Below are 18,479 nucleotides of genomic sequence, written 5' to 3'. Positions count from 1 at the left end.
AATGTTGGTTTGTCTGTCTGTTAGCACCATTACTCAAAAACGGACTACCAAATTTGAATGAAATTTTCAGGTGAGATCAGAAATGACACAAGGACCAACTGATTAGATTTTGATAAGGATGCAGCTTATGGTCTGGATCCACGGATTTGTTAAAGATTCCTGTACCATTGCAAAATACAGATACGGCGTCTTTATAACCATGACTACAAGTGAACACTACATCAGCTGCCTGCTGACGATCACATGATTGTGATCCTACTACAAATTGACCACTGTGGACTTACCAGGACTTATCCGTCGGAAATGATACAAGAAACAATTGATTAAATGGTGGGGGTGTTACCGAGTTATACATATTTAGGTCAAGCGATTCGGTATCTGTAACGTGCACATGTATGACACAAGCCTGTGCTCAGCGTAAAGTCATTTTGTTTGTGGGTATATCTATATAAAATGGCCACATTCTATGTTGCCATGACTACCGATATGAATTTTTGCAAGATTTAAGCTGTCAAATGATAGTGACTGAGACTTGGCGAAGTACTGTGCTCTGAGTGCTTTTCTTGCTACTGATGTGCTGATCTGTCAGGAAAAATAAACAAATATAAGCTAAAAGTTGTGATACTTTCTCAAAATTACTTTATTCGTAATAAACCATTTGCATTAACTGGATTCTGTAAAAAAAATTCTGCACTCAATGCAACTATAGTGGCTCAGCTGTAACTAACACTCACATATGAAAATTTCAATGACTTTTCAGCATTTTTAACTTCTCTCTACCTCTAGCCAGGTTTTTATTTACAGAGAAGAGAAAGCCAACCGGGGGGGAAACTAAACAAAATCTAATACTAAAATAAGCTACACTACTAAACCTACAGCTAAATTACAAAAACCAAATAGGGATAAACTGAACCAAGCAACAAAACAGATGTACTTACAAAAACCAGGGAAGCTAAGCTAAAGGGACAGGGAAGCAGGCATGATGAAGCTGAGTCCACGAGTGGGTATTGTGGTCTGGAGGGATTATACAAGAACTGATGGAAATCCAGAAGGGGGGAAAACTGAGTAGCAGTCAGAGGTAAGCAGGGCTTGATGGGGGAAACCAGAATCCATGAGGGAACAAAGTCCATGGTCTGGCAAAGAGTGATTGAAAGAACTGAGCTTAAATAGCTGGAGGTTAGGTAGTGGGCAGGTGTCCTGAGCGAGCTGACACTCATTGCAGCAATCAGCAGAGTGCAGGCAGGTGAACCAGGAAGACAAATGAGACAGGCAGAAAGACACAGAGACCGACAGATGCAGACAGAGGAAGCCAGAGAGATGAGACGAGTGAGGGAGAGATATAGGAGGAAGAGGGAGAGACAGAAACAGGAAAAAGGAGGGAGAAGAACAGGGCCTAGAGCAGGGATCATAACAGATTCTGTCTGTCAATGTTTGTTTTAGGCTGATACGAATATTTTTTTGCATTATCTGCCTGTTCACTGTTTTATTTGAAATGTTTCATAAAAAATAAATATGGGTTGCTTTATATGGAAGCTGACTTAGTTTTCTGAATATGACCAGTGTATGTGCACATTTGAAAAGCGTTGCACTGTATTATATATCTGCATCTGCCAGAGAGTTGTCATGATAAGAGAAATATGACAACCTCACTTTTGGACAGGAGAGACTCTTTGTTTTCTGCAATTAGTCGGAAATAATATGTGCATATGTCAGCATCTGCAATGGGCCAAAAATAAGTGTGGAAACATTCGCATATCGGATATCAACAAAAAAAATTGAACATTCCTAATTTGAAGTCTTCATTCAAAAGGGCACATTGGTCTATTTCTATATTCTATGAGAACATACACCTTCCAGACATAACATTATGACCACTGACAGGTGAAGTGAAAAACACTGATTATCTCTTCATCACTCGTTAATGGGTTGGATGTATTAGGCAGCAAGTGAACATTTTGGCCTCAAATGTGATGTGTTGATGGCTAGATGACTGGGACAGAGTATCTCCAGAACTGCAGCTCTTGTGTAGCCTAGCCGCGCTAGACAACCCACGGCAACGAATTTAATTCTCTGCCAGGGTGGGTCTAGTTACCCTCCATAAGGCTCGAGGCTGGATTCTCCTAAAACTGGCTGGACCAATCACCATGAAGTGGAGAGTCAGAAGGCGGGCATAACGAAGTGACGACAGAGGCGCGACGATTCTGACAGAAACAACCGGCGCACAATAAACAGTTATCTTTCAACTCGGCTTTGGCCACAGCCCTGACTGGAGGATCCAAGATGGCGGAGTGAACACTACGCTTTTGCAGGCAGCGGCGCACAAACTTTTATTCTGTCCTTTGAACTGACTTTTTGTGCATTTCATAACCATTAGCAAGATCATCGTCCTTGTTATTGACCACATTTTGCATTTTATACAAAAGAATACTCTGACTGTCGTGTTACAGAGGTGAATTGGAAGCTAACTAGCAGTTAGCTATGGAAGACCACACTTACGACTCTTCCTCTGGCGCGGTAGCTGGGGATGATGTCTTTTTGGAGGAGATTGAAGTTGAAGAACAGAAAGAAAAGACAATCAACCTGAATCACACGCCTATCAAAGCACCAAACCCTAAAAAAATGAAGAAAAAGTCCCCGGATGAGACAATGGATTCCATTTTAAAAGCGGTTTTTGAGCTCACTGGAAAAATGGACAGACAAATCGACAAGCTAGATGCTCAAACTGAACTCCTGAGAAAGTTTGAAACAAAGATTGAAGCTAACACCGAAGCCATCAAGGTAAACGAGCGAGGTATCGGCGAGTTACAAAAGAAAATGGAGTCACTTCAAGCTGAAAATAAATCCCTGACAGAAGCTGTCCTTGAACAAGCCAGATACAAACGACGTTGGAACTTGAGGTTGAATGGTTTGGCCGAGAAAGACGGCGAAGATACCAGAGAGCTTGTTATTGGGATTCTGACCAGAGTGGTGCCCATGTCGGCGGAGAAACTTCGAGATTCTGTGGACACGGTACACCGTCTGGGCAAGAAGAGCACACCTGCAACCTTCAATGGACGTCCACGATCTATTATCATCCAGTTTGGGCTCAGAACGGTTAAAGAAGAAGTTTGGAGCAAGTCCCGTGAAGCTCGTGTCTGCCAGGACCTGCACATTTACTTCAAGAAGGATTACATCAAGGAAGATAGAGAAGCTCGCGCCAAACTGTACCCGCTGGTTCAAGAGGCCAAGAAGAGGAATCTAAAAGCTTATCTACTGGAAGGATATGCAATGATTGACGGTAGACGTGTGGACCCGCCGCCAGAGTGAGTTGACGATATTCATCTCTAATTGACATTTAAATCCCGGAAAGTGAAATGCACCTAAATATGGACAGAAGGGACACTGACTGTTTCATTCCTGCGCATCTGATGGTTCTTGCGCTTTATCTTTGTTATCAGGTATGTTATCTTTTCTTTCATTAAACGCTAGGGGGCTTAAAAATATTGTCAAACGCAAGGCTATCTTTTTATTTAGTAAGGAGCAAAAAGCAAACTGTATATTTCTGCAGGAGACCCACTCCAATGAGGAAGATGTGAATTTTTGGAAGTTACAATGGGGTGACTCTATTTATGTTAGTCATGGTACTTCACATTCTGCTGGTGTAATGATACTGTTCAATAGATTCCCTGGAAAAGTTATCAAACATGTTAGTGATATAAATGGTCATTGGGTGACGGTAATAGTTGAAATTGACAATAACATATACGTCTTGATGTGTGTTTATGGGTACAACGAAAGAACCAGAAACAAAGAGTTAATCACAGATTTATGCAAACAAATCAACGATCTCAGAAAATCTTACTCTACTGATAGAATTATTGTTGGGGGCGACTTTAATCTAGCACCTGATTTGTGGTTGGACAGGAACCCACCTAGAGCTCAGTGCCACAAATTTGACGATTTATTTTCTACTCTAATGAATGAGGGAAATTTGGTTGACTACTGGAGGGTAAAAAATCCTGGAACTTCACAATTTTCTTGGTTTAATGCATCTGGAAATGGTCAAGGCTCAAGGATTGACTTCTGGCTAACATCAATGCCTCTAATCAATCTCATTAATGAATGCACTATTTCAGCATCGCCGTTGACCGACCATTGTACTATTTCACTATCATTGCTTTTCTCTAACCATAAATATGGATTAACTCGAGTTTGGAAATTTAACAATACCCTTTTAAATAACTCCTATTTTTGTATAAAAGTCAAACAATTGATAGGGGAAATCCATGCTTTAGATATGTTGACAGTAAGTAAATGGGAATGGTTAAAATTCAAGGTAAAAGAACTTGCCATTCAAACTGGCAAATACTTAACAAAACTTAAAAAACAAAGGCAGCTTGACATTATAAACAAAATAAACAATACTTTAGGGAATCCTCAGCTTTCGAATGATGAGAGAAATGAACTGAACAAATTGCAATCTGAACTAGACACTTTATACATAGAAAAAGCTAAAGGTGCATTTGTTCGATCACGTGCTCACTGGTTAGAGGAGGGGGAAAAAAATACATCTTATTTCTTTAATTTGGAAAAACATAGACAATTAAAAAAGAAAATTAGCAAACTTAATATTAATGGACTTGTTACTGAAGATCTTGATCTAATAAATAATGAAATTTATAGTTTTTACTCTAATTTATATAAATCTAATTATTCGGATCCTGAAAGCCAAACATATATAGATGGTTTACAAAATTATATTCAGAAAATTGATACAACTTTCAAACAATCCTTAGATGAGCCTTTGAGTATTGAGGAGATGGACAAAGCCATTTCAAAAATGTCTTTGGGTAAATCACCGGGCATTGATGGCCTTACTACAGAATTTTATAGGTTTTTCTGGCAAGATCTAAAAATATTGTTACACAAAGTCTTTATAGAATGTATTTCTAACGGTAGCCTCTCCAACAGTATGAAACAAGGAATAATTACACTAATTCCAAAACCAAACAAGGAGATTCAACATTTAGATAATTGGCGTCCTATAACTCTATTATGCAATGACTATAAAATCTTAGCTCTTGTATTTGCTGAGCGTTTAAACAAAGGTCTTGATAAAATTATGAACGAATGTCAGTCTGCATTCATTAAAGGGAGAAGCATCCACAATCACATTAGACTTATTTTCGACTTATTAGATTATAGTGAATTTGTGGACCATGACACTTTAATACTATTTTTAGATTTCTACAAGGCGTTTGATACGCTGGAGCATCCCTTTTTGAATAAAGTTTTGCAAATTATGGGATTCGGTGATCATTTCTGCGGCATTATTAAAATGTTCTACAATGACATATATAGCGCAGTTTCTCTTAACCCCGGAGGACTCACCAATAGGTTTAAAGTGCAACGTGGTATCCGCCAAGGCTGCCCAATATCCCCTAAACTCTTCATTTTAGCAACACATTTTCTATCTATCTCAATTATGAACAACCCAACAATAAAAGGAATTCATGTTTTTGATAGGGAATATAAAATAAGTCAATTCGCTGACGATACAGTATTATTTCTTAAAGACAGCGTTATGATTGGAAATGCTCTCCACTTGATTTCTTCATTCTCTAAAGCTTCAGGCTTAATGCTTAATATAAAAAAATGTGAAATTCTTCCTATACATACTTGTCAACATAACAATATTTCATCAATAAAGGTCGTTGATGAAGTCAAATATTTGGGTATTGTGATTTCCAAAAATGCTATAAGAAGAGAAGATATTAATGTTACTGATCGGTTAGCGGACATGAGGAAAGGGCTTAGTCATTGGTTAACAAGAGATTTGACTATATTCGGCAGAAACCTATTAACTAAAGCCGAAGGTGTTTCGAAGGTTATTTATCCTTGTCACTCAATGTTTATTTCACCACAAAGTATTAAGAAAGCTAACTCTATAATCTTTCAGTTTCTGTGGAAAAACAAAACACATTATTTGAAAAAGTCACAACTCGTAAAGAGCTTTGATGAAGGAGGAATTAAAGCGTTAGACTTCGAAGCCATGGTTGGCACTATAAAAATGAAATGGTTAAAATCCTTCATGATGCATAAAGACTCTATGTGGTTCCACATCCCAAATTCATTGTTCAAAAAAATAGGTGGAATTGAATTTTTCTTGAAATGCGACTTTGAAATAACCAAAATTCCAATCAGTCTATCAAAGTTCCATAAACAAATAATTCAATTTTGGAAACTGATCTTTAACCACAATTTTTCTCCTCATAATTCAACTTTATGGAATAACCGAACCATTGTAACATGTAGAAAATCTTTATTTTTGCAAGATTGGTATAACAAAAACATTATTTTTGTGAATGATTTACTAGATGTCAATGGTGATTTATTAAATTTCCCAGCCTTTCTGACAAAATACAACTTCAGTTGTGACCACAGAGTTTTTCAGAAGGTGTGTAAAGCAATCCCACAGCCCTTAATTCAACTTATTAAAAATACCATATTGTATTCCCAAGTTACTATTTCACTACCCAATTTAAAAATAAATAACTGTAATTTAATTGATTACAAATCCAATAATAGGCACTTCAACGAAGCTTTAAGACATTTGATTTACCACGACTATGATAGACCTTCTTTTAAGTCGTTGGATATTTCCGATAATCAATCTATCCAAATTAAGGCTCATTCTTCATTTCTGAAGTGGCCAGTATCTCCAAAAGTGAAAGAGACTCACTTCAAAATTATTAACAATATATATCCTGTGGGCCATTTGCTTAAAAGAAGGTTTAAATTTGAGGTAGACCCATGTACTTTCTGTAAACAAGAGGAAGAAACTGTTTGTCACTTGTTTTATGAATGTCGTTATTCTCAAGACTTTTGGAAAGATGTCAGAAACTGGATTAACCTTAAATTGAGTATTCCCCCTTTGGAAGTATCACATATACTTTTGTACATGGACAATTTGGCATCTTCATCTTCTATGGTCCTAAATATTGTATTATTGTTAGCTAAATATCATATTCACTGTTGTAAGTGGAGGGGTAATACTCCCTCATTTCCCTGTTTTTTGAATGAATTTAAAATGTATTATTGCTCTTTAATAACTTTAAAAAATTGGAAAACTGCTAGAATCACCAGCCAAAGTATTTCTAAGCTGTTGCTTTTCTAATGTTGTGACTTTAAAACATGCTCCACTTTATGTTGTTGTCATTTGCCTGGACATAATGACTTTGACGCCCCCTAGCGTGTTTGCACTGTCCTCTACGAGAGTTTGTATGTTCATATATGACATTTACAATAAAAAAAAAAAAAAAAAAAGGCCACAGCCCTTAAAGATTTGAAGCTAATCTTTAAGGGCTGTGGCCAATTCAACTTGAAAGATAAACAAAGAACAGCACTGAAGTGTTTCATTTAGAAGAAAGACGTATTGGGACTTATGCCGACGGGATATAGCAAATCCTTAATATACCAGTTGGCTCCGCAGCTCCGCTGTTTGGGAAGCTAACGGGACTTAGTCACAATCCGCCGGTGCTCTCGGAACTACGTCAGCCTATTCGTTGCGCTGATTGGTTGTACACCTACCCAATTGCTGCAGAGGGATTTGATAGACAACCTTTTAGCCCGCCTCCCTCCCTGTCGAGCTTCCCTAGACCCTCGTGCCGTCAAAAGCATGGGTGTAGCGTGGCTAGGCTAGCTCTTGTGGGGTTTTCCTGGTCTGCAGTGGTCAGTATCGATCAAAACTGCTGAAGACATTAATGCTGGTTCTGATAGAAAGGTGTCAGAATACACAGTGCATCACAGTTTGTTGTATATGGGGCTGCATAGACCAAACAGGGTACCCATGCTGACCTTTGTGCACCATTGAAAGCAATGGACGAAGGTGGTGAATTTTGATGAATCACATTTTCTTTTACATCACATGGATGCACTGTGTGTGTCGCTTAGCTGGGGAACACATGACACCAGGATGCATTATGGGAAGAAGGCAAGCCGGCAGAGGCAGTGTGATGCTTTGGGCAATGCTCTTCTGGGAAACCTTGGGTCCTGCAATGCATGTGGATGTTATTTTGACATGTACCACCTACCTCAGCATTGCTGCAGACCATGCACACCCTTTCATGGAAACGGTATTCCCTGATGGCTGTGGATTTTTTTCAGCAGGATAATGCGCCGTGCCACAAATCAAAAATGGTTCAGGAATAGTTTGAGGAGCACGACAACGAGTTTGAGGTGTTGACTTGGCCTCCAAAATCCTCACATCTCAATTCAATCCAGCATCTGTGGGATATGCTGGCCCCACCTCACAACTTCCAGGACTTAAAGGATTTGCTGCAAACTTATTGGTGCAGCAGATACCACAGCACACCTTCAGGGGTCTAGTAGATTCCATGCCTTGATGGGTCCGGCCTATTTTGGCAGCAAAAGGGGGACCAACACAATATTAAGCAGGTTATAATGTTTTAGCTGATCGGTGCAGATCTGGAAAGGGAAAGCTTTGTCACATAAATATTGTAGATTCTGACACACAAAACATTTGTCTTCTATGTCTTGATCACTTGCACAACTGCTTTTGTGATCAGCAAAGGTTTAGTGCCCTCTAGTGGTAGCCTCAAAAACAACATCTGCACAGATTGTATAGGAGAAAGACTGAAAAGAAGCGGTTCACAAAGACAACAGCACATATCATTTTAGCAATATGTTAACATAGATGAGTTGTTTATCAATAGAATCATTGTGTTTGCTTTTATGCATCCCGTGCAAAAAGGAAAATGCAACAAAATATAAACTTGATCATCACTGTAACATACCAATCAGTGAAACCTTCAAAACATTTAAAGCACAAGGATCTGCCACTGGAAATGCCCTCTCAATTATTAATTTCCTTGTGTGGAAGAAAATCATCCCTTAAATCACAGAGAGTCTTTTATTTCATAGATTTATTTACAGTTTTGTATAACATTAAAATGACTTTAATACCATATGATTTGTGTGAGAAAGGAAAAGTAATATAATACATAACTGTTAAAATATTGTTGTTTAACTCATTGAATAACAGCTAAGAATCAATCGATCATGGAAGAGGTGAGAAATAAACAAAATATACTCTCTGTTTTACAAAACTGAACATAAAGCTATTTTAAGGCAGTAAATATTTTACACAAATTACCATTTGGAGGACTGAGACATTTAAAACTTTATTAGACGACACTCATTCACAGAAACTGAGTTGACTTGTTACAAACTGGAAACATTTCACATGTAAAATAACAACTTTTAATTAAGTAATTAAATAACGAGCGGGACAGTAAATGAGCAGGAGGATGATCTTGAGCAGCTCCTTATTTTGTGGATTCAGCTTGTCACGAGTAACTGAGTGAATGAAGTGCAACAAAACTTAAAAATCATTTCCCAAATTTCATATAATTTAGTAAACAAGAGGAAATACTATAGAAGTCAAAGAGATGAAAGTACATATGGCACAATAATATTCATTGCTGCTTATTAGATATTTCTTCAGGTTTTTGCACAGAAACTAGGCAACTGTTGTGCTTCTATTTATACAATGTTTACTCAAAAGGGATATGAATGCTGTGCAGTATTTAGAATAAAAACTCTAAACTACAAAAAAATTTTGATCTCGGTGTCACTGCAGGGTCAATCTTTGTGATTCTGCATTAATGCAGCTATCTTCCACCGTCTCACATGTAGTAAGGGTTGCTGTGGCCTTGGCTCTGAGCATACGGGTTGAACTGAGATTGATTCTGGTCATAGGGGTTGCTCTGAGGTTGCTGAGCATACTAGCTGTTCTGTTGAGACAGACTGTATGGAGCAGTGGTGTAGTGGTCCCTGGAGAAGTGGGTATACTCTTAATTTTCACCTTTTTTTTTTTTAAAATTAGTCCAGAAAAACGCCCTGTTTTAGAAACAGTGACATAGAAGACTACTCTCTTTAATTTATTCAGTCATTTCTACTTGCCCACTATTACAAAATTATCATGACTTGATTAGGAGCAGTTTGTAGTTATTACTGGTCACACAGGCAAACTGGATTAATGTAACATGTATTTATCATGAGGCAAACATGGTGTTTCAGTTACTTTTGAACATTTATTTAAATAAAATACTTCAAATATGAAGTTGACAGTGCATCCTTGTTCATATTTCATCATGAATAAAACCTCAATATTGTTTTAGGTCGAATCTTAAACTACCTGTCCCCATTCTTGTGTTTTTACTTACTTTAAAATCAACTACCAGCCTAGAGGTTTTCCCACATTATCCCAATCTAGCTAGCTTCAGACTTACGTTAGAATAACGTTAGCCTTTCAAAACGTTAGTCAGACTCGGCCCGACACTCAGTTTAACCCGTTGCGCTTCAGTGTCCCGCCCGCGGTACACTTTGAGATCTGCATAAGCAATTTGCTAAATGTCTGAAACTGCAAACGCGATTATACAAACACTATATGTTACACGGCAGTGGGGACGGGTTTCATTGGTTGTTTAGATATTTATTTTTGCATGTGTTGCATGTTTTTGTAGTTTGAATTGTTGGTGTTTTGGTTGTATTGCATGTTTTGATTATTTGTGTTTTGAGTTTTTCTATGATTTTTGAGTGTCCCACTGCCCGTGAACGCCTCTGACAAGGCAATAGACTGCACCTGCCAGGTTCTCCCTTCCTCCCTACAGGAGCCAATGGGCGGCAAGGATAGCGGCTTCAAGGCTGATGGAGAGAACTATATAGGAGCCTGCGGAGGACAACAGGAGCGTCCGGCGGAGAGCGTCTGGGAGGAGAGGGCGCCTGGAACGAGAGGGCGCCTGGAACGAGAGGGCGCCTGGAACGAGAGGGCGACTGGAATGAGAGGTGTCCTGATGGAGACCCGGAACGAGTGAGTTAATGTGAGTTTGGAAGGACAGCTGGAAGGGGTGGACAAGTGGCCGGAGCACGAGTTTGAAGACGGAGGCAGTGGGTGACGCCAGAGAGAAAGCCGGAGAGGAAACCATAGCGCTACAACGTGACATACTCGCAGCGGCAGGGCAATTAAGAGCTCTGCCTGGCGGGTGAGTATCCCTTGGGGACTCTGTAGTAGCGTTTTGGTGTGTGCACGTTATCGTGATTGTGGCTTTGAGAGAAAGACTTCCGTACTGGCAGTGGATCTGTGTCTTGTAGGTGGTTTCCCCCAGACACGGGCCAGGCAGAGGAAGAAGAGGGCTGAACCCCGGGACTGCTGAACCGTGTGCTCCGTACCCTACCACCCCTGGAACGACCGTAAAGGGTGGATTTTAACCAGGATTTTAGCTTTTAGCTTTTAGCGGTTTTTAACGAGACCCTGAGGTCGTGTTAGACTGTTGTCCCTGCTGGCTGCAGGCCCGAGGAGTGTAACGTAGGAGCTTAACCTGTACTGTATGTGAAGAAATTTATCTTGTAATTAAATGATTGTTTGCCACCGGCATCTGGTTTTCTCGCCCTCTGTATATTACGGTTGCTGACAAGGTGCTCCACCCGATCGTTAAGAACCTAGTGCAAAACCTTAACAATATTAATAATCTGGTCATTTTCCCTTCCAAATCCAAAAAAGTAACCCACTCGGCGGGTGACATATACGCCGAAGGAAAGCTTAGATTCTCAGGAATCCGCCGGTATAAACCACTTTCAGATGTGATTACCACAACGGGTGAGAAAAACACGTTTGTCCGACAAACAACGAATATCCATCCATCCGTTCTCTACACACGGCTTCAACGTACACAGCGCGACTCACATTTCCGGGTTCATTATTACGCACAGATGAAAATATTCCGCAAAAAACGGCCATAATCCAACCTTGGACAACCAGACGAAACAAGTCAGTAAACTATTTTGTCCAAAACATGTCTTGAAGACGGTAGAGTCATTCCATGAAACCGGTGCCTTTTCAACTTTGAAAATGTAAAATTTAAACTATATTTAATTTTTATTTTTTAAGTAGCCAGGAATCACAGAAGGTCTAAAATGACAGGAAACTATATTGTGCCATCTCAGGCTGTGTTATTTAATATTTAATTATGTCAAATCCTGTTGCTGTGGAAAGGTAACAAGGTTGACCATTTTAAACTAATTTGCTTGTAGCTAGCTAAAATAAATGCTAGTTAAAGTGCAAGCTATGTACTTTGAAAGATAATTACTTGTAGACATTGATTATATTTTGAAAAATAGAAAATTGATTATGTTTATATGTTAAAAACTGGTAACAGGATTGACGTTGTATGCTTGTCCCCCCTGGTTAAACCTTGAAAAAACTTCAAAATACCAAATCAGAGATGAGAGAAACTTACTTGTCAATGAGCTGTTAGCATCCTGGTTCCGAGATGATGCAACCTCCTTTAAATCCTGTCAAATCTGGAATGTACCATTATTTTTATAGGGTTTTTTAGTTAGGGTAACAGGGTTGACACGAAATCAGGGGACGCCGATAAATTGGTAATTTATAATGGTTAATATATATTATTACCAAAAACACTGTTTTACAATAAGATCATACTTTAAACTACATGTAAATGTAAAAATTTTAACATTTTGCCTACATTTTACAAATGAAAAGTCCTGTACACATACAACAATAACAGTGAGGGACAGGCCAAAAGCCTCACCCTCTTCAGCATGAAAGTAATTTAAATTAATTAAAATAACATTTCACTGACTTTAATTTGATGTTATATTAAGGAGAGAAGACAGGGTAATGCTATATTTTTAAATGAAATATTAATTTGTTGTTATCATAATTGTATGACTGATTATTTCTTGGGGACGCAAAAGGCACCGATTTCATGGAATGACCCGGTATATACTCCACGAATAGGTCGTTTTCGAGGAAATGCACCTCGCGATGCGCGTCCAATATTCCCTGTATTTCTCGTCATATTTTTATTTACAAATAGAATATTAGCGATTTTTTTGTACTGAAAATGGCTGGAATTGACTGCAGCTTTAACCACTGGCGACAAAATATCCTCTCCTTGAAATGTGCAGTCATGTTGCCAGTAGTTTAAAACAATGATTCATTTGGAAACCACCTTAAAACTTACCTGAGAATTATATCGTCCATGAAAGTAGGTTCCGCTCGATACGTGTCACTCACTTGAAAGGTGTTTATTCTGACTTTCTCGCATTTCCGCGCATCTTTCAAGCAGACCTGTCAATCAACTGGAGTGCCACAGAGGTGTTAGCAAAATTTTCCTCTGTATGACCCGCCCTACTCTGCCTCTGATTGGCTCATCCCTAAAGTTAACCAATCGAATCAGTGAAGGTATTGTGCAGGCGGTTCCTGTCCTGTAATTTGAAGGAGTGATAACAGCAGCATATGGAGAAAGATGAAACACTTTCAGTGAATGTGTAGTAGAATGTTCATGTGAGATGTTCATGCTGACAGAAAAGGAGTACAGTTTCCTGAGTTGGTACATCCTCTGGTGGCACTTCCTCAGGATTCCTTTCAGTGTTGGAGGAGAACCTCAAAAGTTTTCAACTAGCAAAAATCACACTTTGGATTAACCCAGTGTTAAGTTATGATGCTGTCACTGCAAAAGGATAAAGTTTGAAAAACAATAATCTGGTGTCAAAGTTGCTCAGAAGCAACTTGGTTAAAATCACTTGATCAGTCAAATCAGTTCAGTCTACAAGCACAAAGTTTTCTTTTGCAAGCTTCCCCAGATCTGACATTGTCATGTATGAGTGGGCATGAAATGAAATGATCTATCACTTGTCAGAAATGAGAAATGAGAAACTAATTAAGAACAAAAACCAAAGCATGTAGCACAATCAAATCATATGCTAAGCTATATAATTTTCCGATACAGCAGCATGATTTATGGGCTCATGGGATGTGTTTGTGTTTTATCTAAAGATAAAAATGGCCAATCATAGCAGTAAGAATTACAGCTTAACAGAGGGTGGTAAACTAGAAAGACCTGCCATATCTAATACTGATTACCCCCCCCCCCCCCCCCCGCAAGCTCAGATGTTCACTGTATGAAACACTTATTAAATTCAATTCAATTTTATTTATATAGCGCCAATTACAATCAAATTGTCTCAAGACTCTTTACAGAACCCATATGCCTGACCCCCAGAGCAAGCCCCAAGTCGACAGTGGCAAGGAAAAAACCCTTTTAAAGGGGAAATAAACCTTGAGCAGAACCCAGCTCTTTATGTGGGGGACCCATCTGCCTGCTGGCCGGGCGGATGGTTTATCATAGTGGTTATAACATGGAGAATTTTCCTGTACTTAAAATCAAAAAAAAAATCTGACTAAAACTATGAAAAAAGACTGTGAATCCACTCGCCTAATGTAAAACACCATTAAAAACCTGGAACTGAATGACAACTAGATCTAAAATACCTTTAATTACAAGTCAAACAAAGCAAGTACTAACCAGCACTACTAACTAAACAACATAAAAACAACATTACGTCAACCATAAAGTTGACGTAAATCTCATTTAGGTTGTAAACATGTAAAGCATTAACAAGATCAGAGGATCCGTGGAGAATAAAACGATGTCCTTTATTGGCAGGTGACCTTTCAGAGGCAGGTAGGACAACCACAAGGTCATACAGTAAAGTCAGCTATCATCACCATAAGGTCAAATACAGAAAAACTGTCACAAAGCAAACCTCAAAGAAATTATCCAAATTGTGTTATTGTTAGCTTTTATGACCTAAATAATTGTACACTGGGATTTGTTTAAAAGGGAAAATTAAACTTAAAACAGCCAATTGTTGAGATGAGGCACTCTGGCAATTAAAGGAAAATGCTGTTAAAACAAGTAAGACAATGCAGTGGGACTAATTCTAGTTATTGTGACTGTGGAAGAAAAAGATGACAGCAGCAGAAGACATTTATGTGAGCAGTCATTATTTATTGATAGCTTTCCTTGTCCCACAATGTAATAAAATCAGGCTACTTACCAACAATTGCTACAGCTATCCAAAGGACAGACAGGAGTATGTATTTCTGAGCCATTGAAAACAAACGGAAGAACAAACCTACAGAACAAGAAAGAAAGCCAGTTGTGGCTACGAGTGATGAGGCTTTAGTGCCCTCAGACCTGATGAGAGTTCAGCTGTCGTCCACTGGTTTTAATCAAGAGCCATTCCTTCTCAGGCGGGACAGTGTGCTCAATTAGGGCTCCTTCCCAGAAAAGAAGACTTTTGCTGACTTTTAAAACCATTCATCTGCTTCACAATCTTCCATGGCATATACTGCTCTCTGTTTTTTCTGAACTGCCATAAAGTATGTTATAGATCCGATAGATAGGCCGGTACAAAGGCCAAAGCTGTGACAATCACAGGCTCCATAAGTAGACAGAATGCTCTCTTGGCTCTAAGAAAATCCAAAATATTTAATTTAATATGACATGAGACGAGGGCTGCACAGTGTCTTGGTGGTCTGCACTGTCGCCTCACAGCTAGAAGATCTTTCCGTGTGGAGTTTGCATGTTCTAGCTGGGCATGTGTGGGTTTACACTGGGTTCTCCAGTTTCCTCCCACAGTCGAAAAACATGCTGAGGTTAAACGGTGATTCTAAATTGTCCGTAGGTGTGAATGTGAGTGCGATTGTTTGTCTCTATGTGTAGCCCTGTGACAGACCGGTGACCTGTCCAGAGTGTCCCCTAACTTCCACCCTAAGTCAGCTGGGATAGACTCCAGGCCCCCGTGACCCAAATGAGGATTAAGTGGTGCATAGATGATGGATGGATAGTCGTAATGTAATTTCTGTTAATCAACGTATCAAATAATTGCTTCACTTCTACAGGCTGATAATCTGATAACCTACATGCATAAAAAATTTCAAAATTAAATCACTCAAAATTTCACTTGGATTGAAATCTGGGCTCTGACTTGGCCACCTCAGAACATTCACCTTGTTACGTTGAAACAGTTTTGGTGTAGTTTTAGCTGTAGGAAAACTATTGTTCTCCCGAGTTGCAGTTTCTCTTGCAGACCGCTTCAGGTTGTCCACAAGGATTTCACCATACTTTCCTACATTACTTTACCCTCTACTTTCACAATCTTTCCTGGACAAGCTGCCACAAAGTATCCCCACATCATGATGCTGCCACCTCCATGCTTCATGGTGGAGATGGTGTGTCTGTGATGATAGACTGATGGCCTTCAGACCAAAGAATCTTTCAGTTGACTTCAGTCTATATAACACGTCTAAATGAACTAGGCACTGTGAATGATAAATTAACAAATAGATCCAGATGTTCTCTGGTGTTTTGTGTCATTGTGTTTTTGCTTAAAAATGATCAGATATCAACAATAGTTAGTTTAACATCGCTTACCATGTGAAATACTCTGAGACGACGTATCTTGTGAATCGATGCTGTATAAATGAAACTGAACAAATTAAATTCAAAGAGTTTGAGGTGTTGACTTGGGCTTCAAATTCCCGGATCTCAATCCAATCCAGCATCTGTGGGGTGTGCTGGAAAAACAAGTCAGATCCATTTAGGCCCCCCCTCACAACTTCCAGGACTTAAAGGATCTGCTGCTAATATTTTGGTGCCAGATACCACAGCACACCTTCAGAGGTCTAGTGGAGTCCATGCCTCGATGGGTCAGGCCTGTTTTGGCAGCAAAAGGGGGACCAACAGAATATTAGGTAGGTCATCATAATATTATATCTGATCAGTATATATCTGGAAACGAAAAGCTTTGGCACATAAATGTTGTAGATTCTGACACACAAAGCAAAATATTTGTCGTCTATGTCTTAGTGCCCTCTAGTGGTAGCCCCAAAAACAACATCTGCACAGATTGTATCGAAGAAAGACTGAAAAGAAGCAGTTCAAAATGACGACAACATATACACTATATTGCCAAAAGTATTCGCTCACCAGTGTTGGGCAAGCTACTTGGAAACTGTAATGAGCTAAGCTACCAGCTACTCAGTGTTAAACCAAGCTTCACTACACTGAAGCTATGACCCACAGAAATGTAGCAAGCTAAGCTACAGCAATACGGCCAAAGTAGCTTAATACATTCAAGTTACTTTTTTTTCTTACCAAAAAATTTCAGGGACTAATGAAGTCAGTCAAACGGAGACAAGAAAATGCTGACTTATTTATTATTAAACCATCATTTTTGTTCTCAGTGCTCCAAAGTTAGTAAGTTGATACACTGAGGAATATGTGGAGCTATATTTAAAATGAATCAACCTTTTTACATTAGAAATCATTGTTCTGATTTTCTTTTTAGTTTGTATTGCAGACATAATGTATCTGATAATTAAGTTGCAGTAGCTTATATTAACACACCACTTACATTGGAGGGTATAATAGGTTACATTTGATATCATTTCCATATAAAGTAAGCAATATTATAGTAAGACAATTTTATACATAATTTGGGTATTCACGTTGGGTATTAAATAAAGTTTTATTTCTTAAGTCTAATATCTATGTAAAATCATTCAATGCTTTCCCAAAGTGCTGTATCCACTACTACTTAACTCAATTTTGGTCTTGAGTGTAAGATTAAGATATTTAATCATTTATGCCATCACTTTTGTTACCCTTTCTGTTATTTTTTTTCAGCCATTTGCTCATTAGTGTTAACAGTAATACTGAAGAAGACAGATTTTGGTATTTACTGTTACCTCGTTTTCTCCCATACCTCCCATAATTAAACTGATATGTATCAGTTTAATTATTTAATCCCCCAATTTATACACATTCACACACTGCCACCACAACCTTACGCTTAATTTAATTAATTACTGCCACGCGAATTTTAGATGTTGAAAAGTAGCTCGTTTGTGTGTGCATCTTATACTGCGGTTGACATGTGGTGGTTAGCTAACTGCTGCTGGTTGTGCATATTCGGTAGTCACCTGTATATGGGTTCTCAGATTTGTATTTGACGTCTTTGAAGTTGACAGAAACTTCGCATTGGGTTGGCACAGTAGGTATCTGAAAACAACTTTTCTCCGTTTTTTCACAAAAACTCAAAAACTGAAGCGAGCGTCTGTGTGTGTGTGTGTGTGGATCCAGTGGAAGGGATTGTTGAATGACGACATCAACAGTTCCTCCGCTTCTATTGGTCGACACAGACATGTCGGCGTTTGGAGAGGATGTCACTGTCTGATCCTTAAAAGTGTGAGATGAGATTGCAGCAGAGCAGAAAGCTCCGCTTCAAGCAGTTCAACATTAATCATTTTTAATGTAGCTTTTTGCGTTCGCTACCGTGCTACATGACCAAAAGATTAGCTAAGCTGTTGAAACGTTTTTTGATTTTGTAAACAACGACGCTACCACGTCGTTACAGAAAAATGTAGTTAAACTACTAACGACGCTATTTGTAGTGACGTTACTGCCCAACACTGTCGCTCACCCATCCAAATAATCAGAATCAGGTGTTCCAATCACTTCCACGGCCACAGGTGTATAAAATCAAGCACCAAGGTATGCAGACTGCTTTTACAAACATTTGTGAAAGAATGGCTCGCTCTCAGA

The sequence above is a fragment of the Acanthochromis polyacanthus genome, chromosome 19 (assembly GCF_021347895.1).
Source record: "Acanthochromis polyacanthus isolate Apoly-LR-REF ecotype Palm Island chromosome 19, KAUST_Apoly_ChrSc, whole genome shotgun sequence".
In the NCBI taxonomy this organism is placed as follows: domain Eukaryota; kingdom Metazoa; phylum Chordata; class Actinopteri; family Pomacentridae; genus Acanthochromis; species Acanthochromis polyacanthus.
Note: the sequence above shows the minus strand (reverse complement) of the source record.